This window comes from Henckelia pumila, chromosome 1, assembly GCF_033568475.1.
Source record: "Henckelia pumila isolate YLH828 chromosome 1, ASM3356847v2, whole genome shotgun sequence".
Taxonomy (NCBI): domain Eukaryota; kingdom Viridiplantae; phylum Streptophyta; class Magnoliopsida; order Lamiales; family Gesneriaceae; genus Henckelia; species Henckelia pumila.
Genome location: NC_133120.1, coordinates 68364572 through 68380532, shown reverse-complemented (window position 1 = coordinate 68380532; position 15961 = coordinate 68364572).

The window sequence follows — 15961 nt, the reverse complement described above, 5'->3', positions numbered from 1 at the left end:
TATCAGAGGGATTAATTATCCGTTCGTGGACCTGATTGAAGAACAGTTCGTCCATCAGTTCCAGGGATATACAACAAGAGCAGAGCAATCTGTTGGTGTCCATAATCTCGCTTCGAGATTGGAGGTAAAAATTTATAATCGTTATTTAATTTTTACACACATACAATTTAATCGTAAGGTTGATACCCATTATGGAATCGTTCCATATAAAATTTTAAACTTCCATTGCACCGGGTATCAATCCAAATTGATCTGATCGCCGCGTTCTCCAACAGTGGTATCAGAGACTGGTTGCTCAGATCAAGCGATTAAATTAATCGGTTGTACAAAAAATTTTAAGCCTCGGTTTTTGAAACAAAATAAATATTTAAAAAATAAAAAAAAAAAAATTCGGGCAAAAACCCGGGCAGCGATTGGATCGCTGCCCAGGGGGGCAGCGACCAGGGCAGCCGGGCTGCCCGGCCCGAGCCCTTTGGGGCGCGGGCAGCCCGGGAATGTCCCAGGCGGCCCGCGGAAAAATTAATTTTTAAATTTTTAAATTAAATTTTAATATGTTAAAATTCGATTTTTGGTCCGATCGAAAATTGTTTTTGATTGGTCCACGAGGCGTCGGATCAAATTGTTCGAGTCCGAAAATTTTAAAATTGATTTTTGGATAAAGTTGAATTTTTGGAAAATTTAAATATTTTATCCGTTAAATTGAATTTTGAAATTAATTATTTTTGGTACAATTGATGATAAGATATGATCTTATGGATATATTGAGTAAAATATGATTTTATGTATAAAATTGGATTTTATAGATAAAATATGATTTTATTTGATAAAAAGATAAAATATGATTTTGTATGTAAAATAAGATTTTATATATGAAATATGATTTTATCCTTTTAAATTTAAATTGCCATTGCATGTTATCCAATAAATTAATTTTGAATTAAATGTTATTGGATAAGGATGATCGATTGCCATGACCAATTTTGTAGGTGTATGTTAGGAATTTACATTTGTTTTTATTGTTGTTTGATTTATTAATGGGCCTGGTTTATGGCCCAATATGAATTGTCATATGTAATAAAAGTGGGCTTGGTTTATGGCCCGTTCCCACCCCTTAAAAATGTATCTCCTACTTGTCATTGTTATTTATTGTAAATACATTAGATTTAGTGGGAGATGAAGATTTGAAGATGGAGGTGGGCCCAGCAGACAATAAAGACAGAAGAAATGTAAATTGGAAGCACAATGTAATAGGATTGCATTGCATACTGCATATTACCTAGGATTGGACTAAGACTCGTGATTGCCAACCACGGGTCGATTAGAAATGGAATCGATCATCCTATATAATATGTGATATTATTGTTGTATGCATGTTTTAGACAAAATTGTGTGAGTCCGGCAAGCATACAAAATTTTAAAAATGATGAGACAAATTTTCAAAATTAAAATCCCTCATTTTAAATATGATTTAAAATTGATATCAAGATAAATAAAGGAAATTTAAATTTGTTTAAATGTTCCTACCTTCCATCAACGATCAATGTATGAGATGCTACCCGCGGATACGGTCCGGCTCATATTATTGGGGGGGCCCGTTCGTCGAAAAATTGTACATTGGATCGACACATGTTGTAAGTTGGGTGGAACTCCCATGGGATCGGCTCATATTATTGGGGGATCCACATGGCGACCGTTCATCACAACTTAATATTGATGGGTCATCTTGACATGTCACAATAAACGGCGTCATATTATTGGGCCCTTATTGGACATGAGGTAAAAACATGGAGGTTGCTTTGGAAGCAATTGGGCTCTACCTTTTGAAAATTATGGTTGGCTGATATTATTCGGGACCATAGTTTGTCAATTGGACTCCATGTTCTCACTAAGGAAAACAGTTTCCCGTTTTCACTAGAGGGTAGTGAAATCGTTAAAATAGTGGGAGTGAGATTCATAAAATAAATTTTGCCTGTTTTATGTCTTAGTAAATTACTTAAACAATCACTGATATTTGTCTGTTTTTTTTCAGTATTTCATAAAGATGAATTCGCGTAATCCACTTTTCTCGATCCTCGAACAAAATAAGTTGACTGGCGCAAACTATACGGAATGGTTCCTTAAGTTGAAGATTGTCTTGACTTCGGAGAAGATGCTCTACGTGTTAGAAAAATCTCCTCCGAAGGAAGCACCAGCTGACATAAGTCCGGAAGAGTTAGCCAAACTTGATACATGGTGGGACCATGATATCAAGGCCAAATGCTATATGCAAGCCTCGATGTCTGATGAACTCCAGAGGCGATTTGAGGACACCGTGAATGCTGCTGACATTCACGTACAACTCAAGGAACTTTTTGGGGCTCAATCGAGGGCTGAAAGGTTCGCTACTGTAAAGGAGCTAATGACGTGTCGCATGCGTGAAGGGACTTCGGTCCGTGATCATGGGGTACGAGTGATTTGGCTCATACAGAAGTTGGTAACCCTTGATTTGGTGTTGGAGCATGAACTCAACGTGGACTTACTACTTCTATCTCTTCCTTCTTCGTTTGACGGATTTGTGGTGAATTTCAATATGAACAAGATAGAGGCCTCCCTTGAAGAGATGGTCAATATGCTTGTGACATATGAATCCACATTAAAGAAGGATAAACCGGCTTTCTTGGTGGGCTCCTCTTCTTCTGCTAAGAAGGGGCCAAGTACAAAGGGTAAGAAACGTTCTGCCCCACCCAAGAAAATCGAACCCGAGAAGAAGTACATGACAAAGGCTTCAAACATGGAAAAGTCCAAGGATGTTTGCCATTACTGCAAGAAGCCCGGTCATTGGAAGCGTAACTGCAAGGAATTTCTAGAGCAGTTGCGAACTGCGAAGGGTATGTTCTATATTGAAATAAATGTTTCACTTAATACTACTTCTTGGGTATTGGATACCAGATATGGATCTCACATTTGAAATGATTTGCAGGTGATGACAAGAAGTCGCAGGCTTAGAATGGGTGAAACCCAGCTGAGGCTCGGAAATGGTTCCAGAGTTAAAGCTAAAGCTGTGGGAGATATTTATTTAATTTTGCAGAACGGTTTTAAGTTACTTTTGAGAGATGTTTTATTTGTTCCAGATTTGATTAAAAACATTATTTCTGTTTTTATGCTAGATAGAGATGGTTATTCTTGCAATTTTGTGAATGGGATTTGCAATATTTACAAGAATGAATGTTTGATTGGAAATGGACAACTTGAAAACGATCTATATAACTTAAAACTAAAAGACGTTCCAATAAATTATGTTGATAAACCGGCAACAACAAACAAAAGGAAAATCGATAGTCAAAACCCGGCAAACCTTTGGCATGCTAGGCTAGGTCATATTTCCTCAAGGAGGATGAACAAGCTAGTGGGAGAGGGCATGTTTGATATGTCTGATATTAACTCTCTACCTACTTGTGAATCCTGCCAAAAAGGAAAAATGACTAAATCTCCTTTTAAGGGGAAACCTGAGCGTAGTCAAAATCTGTTGGATTTGATCCATACAGATGTTTGTGGTCCATTTAGAGTTGGCACTCAATATGGCCACACCTACTTCATTACCTTTACTGATGATTATTCTAGGTATGGGTATTTATATTTAATGAAATATAAGTCTGAAGCATTTGAAAAGTTCAAAGAATTCAAGGCTGAAGTAGAAAACAAGCTAGGTAAAAGTATTAAAGCACTTCGATCGGATCGAGGTGGAGAATACTTAAGTACCGAGTTTTTGGACTATCTAAAAGAGAATGGGATTCTCTCTCAGTGGACTCCTCCTATGACACCACAGCTGAATGGTGTATCGGAGCGTCGTAATCGAACTTTGTTGGACATGGTTCGATCCATGATGAGCTTCACTGAGCTTCCACCTTCGTTTTGGGGCTATGCGCTTGAAACGGCGGTATTGTTGTTAAACAACGTCCACACTAAAGCAGTGGACAAAACTCCATACGAGTTATGGAATGGCAAAGCTCCTAAGTATTCGTACTTGAGGATTTGGGGATGTCCTGCTTACGTGAAGCAGACAGTGGGAGATAAGTTGGATAGTCGATCCACCTTATGTTATTTTGTAGGGTATCCGAAGAATTCAATCGGATATTATTTCTATTATCCTGCTGAAACAAAGGTGTTTGTTTCAAGGAATGCCACCTTCTTGGAGAAGGAGTTCTTATTGGATAAGAAAGGCGAGATGATGGAACTCGAAGAAATTCGAGAAGAACCCGAAATACAAAATAACGATCCTACACCTCAGGAACCATTGATAGACACGCCTATACCTAGAAGATCCGAGAGGACTTCTAGACCTCCTATTCGATATGGTCTTCTTCTTGAAGGGGATCAAGATGAACCCGATGTTGGATGTGATCCAAGAAACTTCAAGGAAGCAATTTCTGATGCGGATTCAAATTTATGGCTTGAAGCTATGCAGTCGGAAATAGATTCGATGCATACAAACCAAGTTTGGTCTTTAGTAGATCCTCCCATTGGAATTGTTCCAATAGGGTGTAAATGGATCTACAAGAGAAAGCTTGGGCCTGATGGTAAGGTATTGACCTACAAGGCGCGATTGGTGGCGAAAGGTTATACTCAAAGACAAGGAGTTGACTATGATGAAACCTTTTCACCAGTTGCAATGTTCAAGTCCATAAGAATCCTTATTGCCATAGCTGCTTGGTATGACTATGAGATATGGCAAATGGATGTGAAGACTGCTTTTCTTAATGGAGACATTAAGGAAGAAATCTATATGAAGCAGCCTGAGGGGTACACATCCATGGGAAGCGAGCATAAGGTATGCAAGCTTCAGAGATCAATTTATGGTCTAAAACAAGCATCAAGAAGTTGGAACCAGAAATTTGATGAAACAATAAAGGATTTTGGTTTCATCAAGAACCCGGAGGAACCATGCGTGTACAAGAAAGTAGTTAAGGATGCTGTGACATTCTTAGTACTTTATGTTGATGACATCCTACTCATTGGGAATGATGTAGGGATGTTGCAGTCAACAAAGATATGGTTATCAGGTAGATTCTCGATGAAGGATTTGGGTGAGGCATCCTATATTCTAGGGATACAGATCTATAGAGATAGATCTAAGAGAATGATAGGACTCACTCAATCAACCTACATCGACACCATATTGAAACGGTTTTCAATGGATGGGTCCAAGAGAGGACATCTACCCATGTGTCATGGAGTTTCTCTATCCAAGTCTATGTGTCCCAAGACGGATGAAGAGATAGAGAAAATGACACATGTACCATATGCGTCAGCTATAGGTAGTATCATGTATGGGATGACATCTACCAGACCGGATGTAGCATTTGCTCTGAGTGTCACGAGCAGATATCAAGCTAATCCCGGTCAAATGCATTGGAAAGCCGTGAAGGACATTCTTAAGTACTTAAGAAGGACTAAGAATATGTTCATGGTATATGGAGGAAGAGAACTAAAATTTGAAGGCTATACCAACTCTAGCTTCCAAAGTGACGTGGATGACTCGAAGTCAACCTCTGGATTTGTATTCATGCTCAATGGCGGTGCTGTATCTTGGAAGAGTTCCAAGCAGGACATCACAGCGGATTCCACCACTGAGGCAGAATACATTGCAGCATCAGCTACTGCTAAAGAGGCCGTTTGGATGAGGAATTTCGTCCAAGAGTTGGGCGTCATTCCTGAAGTTGTTGGTCCAGTCCCGGTGTACTGTGACAACACGAGTGCCGTTGCTCAGGCAAAGGAACCAAGGTCTCATCAAAGATCCAAACACGTACTGAGGAAATACCACATCATCCGGGAGATTGTGGAAAGAGGAGACATCACTGTCGAAAGAGTGGCCTCTGCAGACAATATCGTTGATCCACTTACTAAGCCCTTGCCAGGACCATTATTTGACAAACATCGCGAAGCAATGGGTCTACGTAGTATGACTAGTTGGCTTTAGGGCAAGTGGGAGATTGAAAGAGTAGGTGCCCGGTGAGCCAACTTGTGGCTAAGGGCTTTGATGACTCTTTGTATAAACAATCTTTTGTTTAATATAATTTACACTTTTATTAATGGCAATGACTTTATCTTTCTTCATATTGTTATATTGTGATATACTATTGTTGTTTTGATAAAGACCTTGAATATACTATAGTGTATGTAAGATGTGGTAGAACATGGGGATGTCTATCATGAAATACATCTTATAGTCACTGTATATTCTAAACTGTTCCTAGTCGATTGAGCCGTCCGATAATAAGGATAAGGATCGCTCGAGTTTGAGACTAGCATTTGCGATGCAGAGTAGCACGTTTCATTGGTAAGGAACATAGAGATGTTCGAAGCATGCAAATGGATATTCATACGATGAATGATCGAACTACCCTATCCGGACTTTTCAAGTGGTTATCACTTATCGAGTGGATAAAGTCCGCGGTTTTGGTTGTAAACCATTAGTCCTTACTACTTGAAACATCATTGAGACTCTATATGCTAGTATTGTGCTTTGACTCGTTTACCGACTCTATTGGGGTCATCAGGTGTTGGGATTGGGTACAGTTACAACACATATAGGAGTCGATGCTTTGTTGTCAAGGATTCACCACATACTTGCGAGTGTGGATATCCTATGCGATCTGAGGAGATATTAGTGTGACGAATCTCTGGCCAGAGTACATGATGTGTTTTAAAAAATGGTTTCTTAGTAACACATGCGATGTCACTATTTGATCTTCAAGATGTATTGCATAGTTATCGAATCTCGTACGACTCTCGATGTACCAATGGTTGTTGATTCGATCGGGATATATGGATGAAGGGACCGTACTGTACGCTAACCAAAATCTATTGGTTCTTGCAGGCACTATCAGTGATACCTAGGGAATCATGGGGCGATGTTGCTAGGCGCTCTTACCATGATTCGATGGGCAAGTCGGAAATTGTTGTTCCGAGTCACAAGGAGTTGTGAGCCCACGGCTAGCTGTATCCCTGAACCATTGAGGGTCACATAGAGTAATGGATTTTTAATCCCCGTTGAGATAGTTAAATTTAAAGAGTTAAATTTAATGAACAAAGAAGTTGGACTTCTTATTTAAGAGTAGAGGAGTAAGATTTCCTAAAATGACATAGGGATGGGCATTTTTGGAAATCACTGAATTCGGATTCAGAAAAATTTATCTTGACTTTAAAAGGTGCAGAAATGGTTTCTGTGCACATTGGTGAAATCGGTTTATCAATCGGAGTCATGATGAATTTTATATTAATTTCTGAACATGCGGGCTTTGCTTGTCGGGCTTGAACTTATGACTAATGGGCCCTAAGCTGTTAGCGGCCTACATTATAAATAAGTTATTGCAGTACAGAAATTAAACACAACAGGTCACAAAATTTTCGAAAAACCCTAGTATTTTTCCTCTGAAGCGGCCGCCCCCTTTTCCCCTCTGCTCGGTAAAATCCAGTCTGTGAATTTTGAATTACAGTCTGGTTTAACGGATCAAATTCGTTAATTCTCTTCGTAGAAACTTCTGATAGATTTTCTAGTGCAATCTATCAGAGGGATTAATTATCCGTTCGTGGACCTGATTGAAGAACAGTTCGTCCATCAGTTCCAGGGATATACAACAAGAGCAGAGCAATCTGTTGGTGTCCATAATCTCGCTTCGAGATTGGAGGTAAAAATTTATAATCGTTATTTAATTTTTACACACATACAATTTAATCGTAAGGTTGATACCCATTATGGAATCGTTCCATATAAAATTTTAAACTTCCATTGCACCGGGTATCAATCCAAATTGATCTGATCGCCGCGTTCTCCAACAATAGAGATGGACATTTTTGGAAACCACTGAATTCGGATTCAGAAAATTTATCTTGACTTTAAAAGATGCAGAAATGGTTTCTGTGCACATTGGTGAAATTGGTTTATCAATCTGAGTCACAATGAATTTTATATTAATTTCTGAACATGCGGGCTTTGCTTGTCAGACTTGAACTTATGACTAATGGGCCCTAAGCTGTTAGCAGCCCACATTATAAATAAGTTATTGCAGTACAGAAATTACATAAGATAGGTCACAAAATTTTCGAAAAACCCTAGTTGTTCTCTCTAGGTGTGGCCGCCCCCTCTCCTCTCTCTGTTCGAAAATTCCAGCCTGTGAATTTCGAATTTGCAGTCTGGTTTAACAGATCAAATCTGTTATTTCTCTTCGTAGAAACTTCTGATAGACTTTCTAGTGCATTCTGTCAGAGGGATTAAAGTTCTGTTCGTGGACCTGATTGAAGAATTGTTCGTTCATCAGTTCCTGGGATATACAACAAGAGCAGTTTAATCTGTTGGTGTCCATAATCTCGTTTCGAGATTTTAAGGTAAAATTTATATTGTTTAAATTTTATATTATCAATTTTAATCGTAGGAATTTGATACCCATATGGAATCGTTCCATATAAAATTGTAAAACTTCCGCTGCACCGGGTATCACTTTCTTTTTCAATCCGGAGAACGACCGTGTTCCAACAGTGGTATCAGAGCCAGGCTGTTCTCGGATTTTACGATTAAAATTTTATCGATTGTACAAAGCCTCGATTTTTCAGAAAAATAAAACGAAAAAGAAAAAAAAATATTTTCGGGGCTGCCCGCTGCCCGAAGGCAGCGAGCAGCGCCGCGTGCAGCCCTGCGCGCAGATGGGCTGCATGCAGCAGCCCTGCGCGAGCTAGGGCAAGCGTTGCCCTAGCCCGCGCAGCTGGGCCGCATGGAGTGGCCCAGCGGCTGGGCTGGACGAGTCCAGCCCAGCGACGGGCGGGCAGCCCGGGATTGTCCCGGGCTGCCCAGAAATATTTTTTTTATTAAAAAATTAAATTTTTTCGTGAATTATGAATTCTAGCCCAAAATAATTTTGGGCCCAGTTTTTGGCCCGATTGAAAATTGTTTCAGTTGGTCCACGAGGCAATGGGTCAAAATTGTTTGAGCCCAAAATTTTTAAGAAAATTAATTTTTGGATAAATTTTGAATTTTGGAAATTTATAAATTTAATCCCATAAATTAAATCTTTAATTATTAATTTTGGTACAATTGATAATAAAATATGATTTTATGTATAAAATTGGATTTTATATGAAAAATATGATTTTATGGATAAACTAGATAAAATATGATTTTATATATAAAATAAGATTTTATGTATGAAATATGATTTTATCTATTTATATTTATTGCCATTGCATGATATTCAATAAATTAATTTTTGAATTAAATATTATTGGATAAGGATGATCGATTGCCATGACCAATATTATAGGTGTATGTTAGGTTGTTTACATTTGACTTTATTATTGATTGTTGGGTTTTATTAATGGGCCTGGTTTATGGCCCGTTCCCACCCCTACAATGTATCCCTTTATTTGTCATCGTAATTTATTGTAAATTCACTAGAAATAGTGGGAGTTTTTGAAGATGGAGGTGGGACCAGCAAGCAATGATAAAGACTGAAGAAATGTAAATTGAAAGCACAATGTAATAGGATTGCATTGCATACTTGCATATCACCTAGGATTGGACTTAGACTCGTGATTGGCAACCACGGGTCGATTAGTAATGGAATCGATCATCCTAAAATATAATATATGATATTATCGTTGTATGCATGTTTAGACTAAATTGTATAAATCCCGCAAGCATACAAATTTTAAATGATGAGACAAATTTTCAAAATTAAAATCCCTCATTTTAAATATGATTTAAAATTGATATCAAGATAAATAAAGGAAATTTAAATATTGTTTAAATGTTCCTACCTTCCATCAACGATCAATGTATGAGATGCTACCCGCGGATACGGTCTGGCTCATATTATTGGGGGGGCCCGTTCGTCGGAAAGCTGTACATTGGATCGACACATGTTGTAAGTTGGATGGAACTCCCATGGGATTGGCTCATATTATTGGGAATCCACATGGTGACCGTCCATCACAACTTAATATTGATGGGTCATCTTGACATGTCACAATAAACGGCGTCATATTATTGGGCCCTTATTGGACATGAGGTAAAAACATGGAGGTTGCTTTGGAAGCAATTGGGCTCTACCTTTTGAAAATTATGGTTGGCTGATATTATTCGGGACTATAGTTTGTCAATTGGACTCCATGTTCCCACTAAAGAAAATGTTTCTCGTTTTCACTAGAGGGTAGTGAAATCGTTAAAATAGTGGGAGTGAGATTCATAAAATAAATTTCGCCTATTTTATGTCTTAGTAAATTAATTAAACAATCACTGATTATTGTCTGTTTCTTTTCATTATTTCATTAAGATGAATTCGCGCAATCCACTATTCTCTATTCTCAAACAAAACAAACTGACTGGCGCAAACTATAAGGAATGTTTTCGTAAGTTGAAGATTGTCTTGACCTCGGAGAAGATGTTCTACGTGTTAGAAAAATCTCCTCCGAAGGAAGCACCAACTGATATAAGTCCGGAAGAGTTGGCCAAACTTGATAAATAGTGGGACCATGATATCAAGGCCAAATGCTATATGCAAGCTTCGATGTCTGATGAACTCCAGAGGCGATTTGAGGATACCGTGAATGCTGCTGACATTCACGTACAACTCAAGGAACTTTTTGGGGCTCAATCGAGAGCTGAAAGGTTCGCTACTGTAAAAGAGTTAATGACGTGTCGCATGCGTGAAGGGACTTCGGTCCGTGATCATGGGGTACGCATGATTTGGCTCATTCAGAAGTTGGTAACGCTTGAATTGGTATTGGAGCATGAACTCAATGTGGACTTATTACTTCTCTCTCTTCCTTCATCGTTTGACGATTTTGTGGTGAATTTCAATATGAACAAGATAGAGGCCTCTCTTGAAGAGATGGTCAATATGCTTGTAACTTATGAAGCCACTTTAAAGAAGGATAAACCGGTTCTCTTGGTGGGCTCCTCTTCTTCTGCTAAGAAGGGGCCAAGTACAAAGGATAAGAAACGTTCTGCCCCATCCAAGAAAATCGGACCCGAGAAGAAGAACAAGACAAAGGCTTCAAACATGGAAAAGTCCAAGGATGTTTGCCATCACTGCAAGAAACCCGGTCATTGGAAACGTAATTGCAAGGAATATCTAGAGCAGTTGCGAACTGCGAAGGGTATGTTTTATATTGAAATAAATGTTTCACTTAATACTACTTCTTGGGTATTAGATACCGGATGTGGATCTCACATTTGCAATGATTTGCAGGTGATGACAAGAAGTCGCAAGCTTAGAATGGGTGAGACCCAGCTGAGGCTCGGAAATGGTTCTAGAGTTGAAGCCAAAGCTGTGGGAGACGTTTATTTAATTTTGCAGAATGATTTTAAGTTACTTTTGAGAGATGTTTTATTTGTTCCATACTTGATTAAAAACATTATTTCTGTTTCTATGCTTGATAGAGATGGTTTTTCTTGCAATTTTGTGAATGGGATTTGCAATATTTACAAGAATGAATGTTTGATTGGAAATGGACAACTTGAAAACGATCTATATAACTTAAAATTAAAAGACGTTCCTATAAATTATGTTGATAAACCGGTAACAACGAACAAAAGGAAAATTGATAGTCAAAACCCGGCAAACCTTTGGCATGCTAGGCTAGGTCATATTTCCTCAAGGAGGATGAACAAGCTAGTGGGAGAGGGCATGTTTGATATGTCTGATATTAACTCTCTACCTACTTGTGAGTCCTGCCTGAAAGGAAAAATGACTAAATCTCCTTTCAAAAAAAAACCTGAGCGTAGTCAAAATCTATTGGATTTGATCCATACGGATGTTTGCGGACCATTTAGTATTGGTACAAAATTTGGTCACACCTACTTCATTACCTTTACTGATGATTATTCTAGGTATGGGTACTTATATTTGATGAAATATAAGTCTGAATCATTTGAAAAGTTCAAAGAATTCAAGGCTGAAGTAGAAAACAAACTAGGTAAGAGGATTAAAGCACTTCGATCGGATCGAGGTGGAGAATACTTGAGTACCGAATTTTTGAGCTATCTAAAAGAGAATGGGATTCTCTCTCAGTGGACTCCTCCTATGACACCTCAGCTTAATGGTGTTTCGGAGCGTCGCAATCGAACTTTGTTGGACATGGTTCGATCCATGATGAGCTTCACTGAGCTCTCACCTTCGTTTTGGGGCTATGCTCTTGAAATGGCGGTATTGTTGTTGAACAACGTCTACACTAAAGCAGTAAACAAAACACCATACGAGTTATGGAATGGCAAAGCTCCTAAGTATTCGTACTTGAGGATTTGGGGATGTCCTGCTTACGTGAAGCAGACAGTGGGAGATAAGTTGGATAGTCGATCCACCTTATGTTATTTTGTAGGGTATCCGAAGAATTCAATCGGATATTATTTCTATCATCCTACTGAAACAAAAGTGTTTGTTTCAATGAATGCCACCTTCTTGGAGAAGGAGTTCTTAATGGATAAGAAAGGCAAGATGATGGAACTCGAAGAAATTTGAGAAGAACCCGAGATACAAAATAATGATCCTATACCTCAGGAACCATTGATTGACACGCCTATTACTAGAAGATCCGAGAGGACGTCTAGGCCTCCTATTAGATATGGTTTTCTTCTTGAAGGGGATCAAATTGAACCCGACATTGGATGTGATCCAAAAAACTTCAAGGAAGCAATTTCTGATGCAGATTCGAATTTATGGCTTGAAGCTATGCAGTCGGAAATAGATTCGATGCATACAAACCAAGTTTGGACTTTAGTAGATCCTCCCGATGGAATTGTTCCAATAGGGTGTAAATGGATCTATAAGAGAAAACTTGGGCCTGATGGAAATGTACTGACCTACAAGGCACGATTGGTGGCAAAAGGTTATACTCAAAGACAAGGAGTTGACTATGATGAAACTTTTTCACCAGTCGCAATGTTCAAGTCCATAAGAATTCTTATTGCTATAGCAGCATGGTATGACTATGAGATATGGCAAATGGATGTGAAGACTGCTTTTCTTAATGGAAACATTAAGGAAGAAATCTATATGATGCAGCCCGAGGGATTCATATCCATGGGAAGCGAGCATAAGGTATGCAAGCTTCAGAGAGCGATCTATGGTCTCAAACAAGCATCAAGAAATTGGAACCAGAAATTTGATGAAACAATAAAGGATTTTGGTTTCATCAAGAACCCGTAGGAACCGTGCGTGTACAAGAAAGTAGTTAAGGATGCTGTGACATTCTTAGTACTTTATGTTGATGACATCTTACTCATTGGGAATGATGTAGGGATCTTGCAGTCAACAAAGATATGGTTATCAGGTAGATTCTCGATGAAGGATTTGGGTGAGGCGTCCTATATTCTAGGGATACAGATCTATAGAGATAGATCTAAGAGAATGATAGGACTTACTCAAGCTACCTACATCGACACAATATTGAAAAGGTTTTCAATGGATGAGTCCAAGAGAGGACATCTACCTATGTGTCATGGAGTCTCTCTATCCAAGTCTATGTGTCCCAAGACTGACGAAGAGATAGAGAAAATGACACACATACCATATGCGTCAGCCATAGGGAGTATCATGTATGGGATGATATCCACCAGACCGGATGTGGCATTTGCTCTGAGTGTCACGAGCAGATATCAAGCCAATCCCGGTCAAATGCATTGGAAATCCATGAAGGATATTCTTAAGTACTTGAGAAGAACTAAGAATGTATTCATGGTTTATGGAGGAAGAGAACTGAAATTGGAAGGCTATACCGACTCTAGCTTCCAAAGTGACGTGGATGACTCGAAGTCAACCTCTGGATTTGTGTTCATGCTCAATGGCGGTGTTGTCTCTTGGAAGAGTTCCAAGCAAGACACCACAGCGGATTCCACCACTGAGGCAGAATACATTGCGGCATCAACTGCTGCTAAAGAGGCCGTTTGGATGAGGAATTTCGTCCAAGAGTTGGGCGTTATTCCTGAAGCTGTTGGTCCAGTCCCGGTGTACTGTGACAACACGGGTGTCGTTGCTCAGGCAAAGGAACCAAGGTCTCATCAAAGATCCAAACACGTACTGAGGAAATACCACATCATCCGAGAGATCGTGGAAAGAGGAGACATCACTGTCAAGAGAGTGGCCTCTGCAGACAATATCACTGATCCACTTACTAAGCCCTTGCCAGGACCATTATTTGACAAACATCGCGAAGCAATGGGACTACGTAGTTTGACTAGTTGGCTTTAGGGCAAGTGGGAGATTGAAAGAGTGGGTGCCCGGTGAGCCAACTTGTGGCTAAGGGCTTTTATGACTCTATGTATAAACAATATTTTGTTTAATATAATTTATACTTTTATAATGGCATTTACTTTATCTTTTATCATATTATTATGTTGTGACATACTATAAGATGTTTAGATGAAGACCTTGAATATACTATAGTGTATGTAAGATGTGGTAGCACATGGGGATGGCTATCATGAAACGCATCTCAAAGTCACTGTATATTCTAAACAGTTCCTAGTCAATTGAGTCGTCCGTTAATAAGGATAAGGATTGCTCGAGATTGAGACTAGCGTTTGCGATGCCGAGTACCACGTTTCATTGGTATGGAACATAGAGATGTTCAAAGCATGCAAATGGATATTCATATGATGAATGATTGAACTACTCTATCCGGACTTTCCAAGTGGTTATCACTTATCGAGTGGATAAAGTCCGCGGTTTTGGTTGTACACCATTAGTCCTTACTACTTGAAACATAATTGAGACTCTATATGCTAGTGCTTTACTTTGACTCATTTACCGACTCTATTGGGGTCATCAGGTGTTGGGATTGGGTATAGTTACGACACATATAGGAGTCGATGCTTTGTTGTCAAGGATTCACCACATACTTGCGAGTGTGGATATCCTATGCAATCTGAGGAGATATTAGTGTGACGAATCTCTGGCCAGAGTACATGATGTGTTTTAGGTTACTTGGTTTCCTAGTAGCACATGCGATGTCACTATTTGATCTTCAAGATGTATTGCATAGTTATCGAATCTCGAACGACTCTCGATTTACCAATGGTTGTTGATTCGATCGGGATATATGGATGAATGGACCGTACTGTACGCTAACCAAAATCTATTGGTTCTTGCAGGCACTATCAGTGATACCTAGGGAATCATGGGGCGATGTTGCTAGGCGCTCTTACCATGATTCGATGGGCAAGTCGGAAATTGTTGTTCCGAGTCACAAGGAGTTGTGAGCCCACGGCTAGTTGTATCCCTGAACCATTGAGGGTCACACAAGTAATGGATTTCTAATCCCCGTTGAGATAATTAAATTTAAAGAGTTAAATTTAGTGAATAAAGAAGTGGGACTTCTTATTTAAAAGAAGAGGGAGTAAGATTTCCTAAAATGACATAGAGATGGACATTTTTGGAAACCACTGAATTCGGATTCAGAAAATTTATCTTGACTTTAAAAGATGCAGAAATGGTTTCTGTGCACATTGGTGAAATTGGTTTATCAATCTGAGTCACAATGAATTTTATATTAATTTCTGAACATGCGGGCTTTGCTTGTCAGGCTTGAACTTATGACTAATGGGCCCTAAGCTGTTAGCAGCCCACATTATAAATAAGTTATTGCAGTACAGAAATTACATAAGATAGGTCACAAAATTTTCGAAAAACCCTAGTTGTTCTCTCTAGGTGTGGCCGCCCCCTCTCCTCTCTCTGTTCGAAAATTCCAGCCTGTAAATTTCGAATTTGCAGTCTGGTTTAACAGATCAAATCATTTATTTCTCTTCGTAGAAACTTCTGATAGACTTTCTAGTGCAGTCTGTCAGAGGGATTAAATTTCTGTTCGTGGACCTGATTGAAGAATTGTTCGTTCATCAGTTCCTGGGATATACAACAAGAGCAGTTTAATCTGTTGGTGTCCATAATCTCATTTCGAGATTTTAAGGTAAAATTTATATTGTTTAAATTTTATA